We start from the raw sequence: 6126 nt of genomic DNA, 5'->3' as shown, positions 1-6126 counted from the left end.
AGATCAAGGACAAAGAGGACCTCGCCATGCTCGTCGTCCCTCGCAAGTTCGTGGAGGTGATGAACACCTGGCTGGTCATCAATCGGCTCCCGCGCGTGGTCAGGCTGTCGGCGAACAAGCGGTGCGTGTTCTGGGTGCAGGTCCAGAACTTCGAGGGGCACATGGTACTTGGCCGGGGCTGGAACTACTTATGCCACCGCCACCAGATTGTCCCGGATACCTCGTCATTGTGCGTGTCTCAGGACTCGGACTGAAGGTCCAAATCTACAACCACGACTCCTTGGTCATGTGTAGGTTTCGTTGAAGCAGGCACAACTGCGTTGATGACATTGGGCATGCAATGTAGTTAAGTAAGGTCTTAGTGTTGAACTTTTATAGTGTGTGGCTAGACTTATGGTACTTGTGCTGGGAACTTGTTAATATTTTGGCCAGGAGCAACACCCTAGCGTGGAGCAGGGAAGGAGGATGGCCTTGCTGTTAATCTAAGTAGTTTGCTATCATTTCCTTGCTTGCTTTGTTTGATTTCATTTGGTTGTTTTCTTTGTTTGATCTCATATGTGCTTGCTGTTGTGCTGATCATGTGGCGGCAAGGCCACCACATTTGAATGGGGTGAGCAGAACACAAACACTGTTTGCAACAAAACATCTAAAGTTTGCATCTGCTCACAGCCTAAGCACAAAAATGGCAACCAAACAGCAGGGGGGTAAGTGCCCCTTCATGCGATGCAGGCAACCAAACAGGTTGCATCTGCTGCATATGAGGCTGCATATGAAGAACCAGTCTGGCTGGAGATGGACATGCTGTTGGGGAACACAGTATTTCAAAAAACTTACCTACGATCACACAAGATCTATCTATGTGATGCATAGCAACGAGCGGGAGAGTGTGTCCACGTACCCTCGTAGACCGAAAGCGGAAGCGTTTATTAATGCGGTTGATGTAGTCGAACGTCTTCACGATCCAACCGATCCAAGTACCGAACGCACGGCACCTCCGCGATCTGCACACGTTCAGCTCGGTGACGTCCCTCGTACTCTTGATCCAGCTGAGGCCGAGGGAGAGTTTCGTCAGCACGACGGCTTGACGATGATGATGAAGTTACCGACGCAGGGCTTCGCCTAAGCACTACAACGATATGACCGAGGTGGAAATATGTGGAGGGGGGCACCACACACGGTTAAGATCAACTTTGATGTGTTCTAGGGTGCCCCCTCCCCACGTATATAAAGGAGGGAGAGGGAGGCCAACCGGCCCTCATAGGTGCGCCAAGGGGGGAGGAATCCTCCTCCTAGTAGGAGCAGGACTCCCCCGTTTCCTAGTCCTACTAGGAGAAGAAGGAAGGAGGGGAGAAGAGAAGGAAGGAGGGGGTGCCGCCCTCCCCCTAGTCCAATTAGGACTAGGCCCATGGGGGGGCGTGCGGCCAACCCTTGACAGCCCCTCTCTCTCTCTCCTCTAGGCCCAATAAGGCCCATTACTTCTTCGGTGGTTCCGATAACCCTTTCGGCACTCCGATATATATCCCGTGACCCCCGGAACTCATCCGGTGTCCGAATATAGTCATCCAATATATCAATCTTTATGTCTCGACCATTTCAAGACTCCTCGTCATGTCCGTGATTACATTTGGGACTCCGAACGACCTTCGGTACATCAAAACACATAAACTGATAATATCGATCATCATCGAACGTTAAGCGTGCGGACCCTACGGGTTCAAGAACTATGTAGACATGACCGAGACTCATCTTATGTCAATAAACAATAGCAAAACCTGGATGCTCATATTGGCTCCCACATATTCTATGAATATCTTTATCGGTCAAACTACATAACAACATACATTGTGTCACTGGTATGTTACTTGCCCGAGATTCGATCGTCGGTATCTCAATACCTAGTTCAATCTCGCTACCGGCAAGTCTCTTTACTCGTTCCGTAATGCATCATCACGCAACTAACTCATTAGACACATTGCTTGCAAGGCTTATAGTGACGTGCATTACCGAGAGGTCCTAGAGATACCTCTCCGACAATCGAAATGACAAATCCTAATCTCGATCTATGCCAACTCAACAAACACCATCGGAGACACCTGTAGAGCATCTTTATAATTACCCAGTTACGTTGTGACGTTTGATAGCACACTAAATTTTCCTCCGGTATTCGGGAGTTACATGATCTCATAGTCATAGGAACATGTATAAGTTATGGAGAAAGCAATAGCAATAAACTAAACGATCATAGTGCTAAGCTAACAGATGGGTCTAGTCCATCACATCATTCTCTAATGATGTGATCCCGTTCATCAAATTACAACACATATCTATGGCTAGGAAACTTAACCATCTTTGATTAACGAGCTAGTCTAGTAGAGGCATACTAGGGACACTCTGTTTGTCTATGTATTCACACATGTACTAAGTTTCCGGTTAATACAATTCTAGCATGAATAATAAACATTTATCATGATATAAGGAAATATAAATAGCAACTTTATTATTGCCTCTAGGGCATATTTCCTTCAGTCTCCCACTTGCACTAGAGCCAATAATCTAGTTCAGATCGTCATGTGATTTCACACCAATAGTTCACATCTTTATGTGATTAGTTCACATCTTCATGTGGCTAATACCCAAAGGGTTTACTAGAGTCAATAATCTAGTTCACATCGCTATGTGATTAACACCCAAAGAGTGATCATGTTTTGCTTGTGAGAGAAGTTTAGTCTACGGGTCAGCAACATTCAAATCCGTATGTATTTTGCAAATTTCCATGTCTACAATACTCTGCACGGAGCTACTCTAGCTAATTGCTCCCACTTTCAATATGTATCTAGATCGAGACTTAGAGTCATCTAGATCAGTGTAAAAAACTTGCATCGACGTAACTATTTATGATGAACTCTTTTATCACCTCCATAATCGAGAAATATTTCCTTAGTCCTCTAAGGATAATTTTGACCACTGTCTAGTGATCTACTCCTAGATCACTATTGTACTCCCTTGCTAAAATCATGCTAAGGCATACAATAGGTCTGGCACACAGCATAGCATACTTTACAGAACCTATGACTGAGGCATAGGGAATGCCTTTTCATTCTCTTTCTATTTTCTGCCGTGGCCGGGTTTTGAGTCTTTATCAATTTCATACCTTACAACTCAGGCAAGAACTCCTTCTTTGACCGATCCATTTTGAACTCCTACAAAATCTTATCAAGGTATGTACTCGTCGAAAGTCTTATCAAGCGTCTTGATCTATCTTTATAGATCTTGATGCCCAATATGTAAGCAGCTTCTCCGAGGTCTTTCATTGAAAAATTCTTATTCAAGTACCCTTTTATGCTATCCAGAAATCCAGTATCATTTCTGATCAACAATATGTCATCCACATATAATATCACAAATGCTACATAGCTCCCACTCACTTTCTTGTAAATACAGGCTTCTCCAAAAGTCTGTATAAAACTATATGCTTTGATCAACTCATCAAAGCGTATATTCCAACTCCGAGATGCTTGCACCAGTCCATAGATGGATCCCTGGAGCTTGCACACTTTGTTAGAACCTTTAGGATTGACAAAACCTTCTGGTTGCATCATATACAACTCTTCTTTAATAAATCCGTTAAGGAATGTAGTTTTGATATCCATTTGCCATATTTCATAAAATACGGCAACTGTTAACATGATTCGGACAGACTTTTAAGCATCGATACGAGTGAGAAAATCTCATCGTAGTCAACACCTTGAACTTGTCAAAAACCTTTTTGCGACAATTCGAGCTTTGTAGATAGTAACACTACTATCAGCGTCCGTCTTCCTCTTGAAGATCCATTTATTCTGAATGGCTCACCGATCATCTGGCAAGTCAATCAAAGTCCATACTTTGTTCTCATACATGGATCCCATCTCGGATTTCATGGCCTTAAGCTATTTCACGGAATCTGGGCTCATCATCACTTCCTCATAGTTCGTAGGTTCGTCATGGTCTAGTAACATGACTTCTAGAATAGGATTACCGTACCACTCTGGTGCGGAACGTACTCTGATTGACCTATGAGGTTCGGTAGTAACTTGATCTGAAGTTTCATGATCATCATCATTAACTTCCTCACTAATTGGTGTAGGCATCACTGGAACTGATTTCTGTGATGAACAACTTTCCAATTTGGGAGAAGGTACAATTAACTCATCAAGTTCTACTTTCCTCCCACTCACTTCTTTCGAGAGAAACTCCTTCTCTAGAAAGGATCCACTCTTAGCAACAAAGATCTTTCCTTCGGATCTGTGATAGAAGGTGTACCCAACAGTTTCTTTTGGGTTTCCTATGAAGACGCACTTCTCTGATTTGGGTTTGAGCTTATCAGGCTGAAACTTTTTCACATAAGCATCGCAACCCCAAACTTTAAGAAACGACAGCTTAGGTTTCTTACTAAACCACAGTTCATATGGTGTCATCTCAACGGATTTTAGATGGTGCCCTATTTAACGTGAATGCAGCTGTCTCTAATGTATAACCCCAAAACGATAGTGGTAAATCAGTAAGAGACATCATAGATCACACCATATCTAATAAAGTACGGTTATGACGTTCGGACACACCATTACATTGTGGTGTTCCAGGTGGCTTGAGTTGCGAAACTATTCGACATTGTTTCAACTGAAGGCCAAACTCGTAACTCAAATATTTCGTCTTCGCGATCAGATCGTAGAAACTTTATTTTCTTGTTACAATGATTCTCCACTTCACTCTTAAATTCTTTGAACTTTTCAAATGTTCCATACTTGTGTTTCATTAAGTAGATATACTCATATATGCTCAATTCATCTATGAAGGTCAGAAAATAACGATACCCGCCACGAGCCTCAACACTCATCAGATCGCATACATCAGTATGTATTATTTCCAATAAGTTAGTGGTTCGCTCCATTGTTCCGGAGAACAGAGTCTTAGTCATCTTTCCCATGAGGCATGGTTCGCAAGCATCAAATGATTCATAATGAAGTGATTCCAAAAGTCCATCTGCATGGAGTTTCTTCATGCGCTTTCCACCAATATGACCTAAACGGCAGTGCCACAAGTATGTTGCACTATCATTATCAATTTTGCATCTTTTGGCATCAATATTATGAATATGTGTATCACTACGATCGAGATTCAATAAACCATTTATATTAAGTGTATGGCCATAGAAGGTTTTATTCATGTAAACAGAACAACAATTATTCTTTGACTTAAATGAATAACCATATTGCAATAAACATGATCCAATCATATTCATGCTCAACGCAAACACCAAATAACATTTATTTTAGGTTCAACACTAATCCCAAAGGTAAAAGGAGTGTGGAATGGTGATCTTATCAACCTTGGAATCATTTCCAACACACATCGTCACCTTGCCCTTAACTAGTCTCTGTTCATTTTGCAACTCCTGTTTCGAGTTACTAATTTTAGCAACTGAACCAGTATCAAATACCCTGGGGTTACTATGAACACTAGTAAAGTACACATCGATAACATGTATATCATATATACTTTTGTTCACTTTGTCATCCTTCTTACCCGCCAAGTATTTAGGGTAGTTCCGCTTCCAGTGACCATTCCCTTTGCAGTAGAAGCACTCAGTTTCTGGCTTAGGTCTAGCTTTGGGTTTCTTCACGGGAGTGGCAATTAGCTTGCCATTCTTTGAAGTTCCCTTTCTTTTCCTTTGCCCCTTTTCTTGAAACTAGTGGTCTTATTAACCATCAACACTTGATGCTCTTTCTTGAATTCTACCTTTGTCGATTTTAACATCACGAAGAGCTTGGGAATCGTTTTCATCATCCCTTGCATATTATAGTTCATCATGAAGTTCCAGTAACTTGGTGATAGTGACTAGAGAACTCTGTCAATCACTATCTTATCTAGAAGATTAACTCCCACTTGATTCAAGCGATTGTAGTACTCAAACATTCTGAGCACATGCTCACTAGTTGAGCTATTCTCCTCCATCTTGTACGCAAAGTACTTGTCAGAGGTCTCATACCTCTCGACTCGGGCATGGGTCTGAAATACCGATTTCATCTCTTGGAACATCTTATATGCTCCGTGGCGTTCAAAATGCTTTTTGAAGTCCCGGTTCTA

Source organism: Triticum dicoccoides, chromosome 2A (genome assembly GCF_002162155.2).
Source record: "Triticum dicoccoides isolate Atlit2015 ecotype Zavitan chromosome 2A, WEW_v2.0, whole genome shotgun sequence".
NCBI classification, from domain to species: Eukaryota; Viridiplantae; Streptophyta; class Magnoliopsida; order Poales; family Poaceae; genus Triticum; species Triticum dicoccoides.
The sequence above is the reverse complement of the archived record's forward strand: the minus strand, read 5'-3'. Positions refer to the sequence as shown.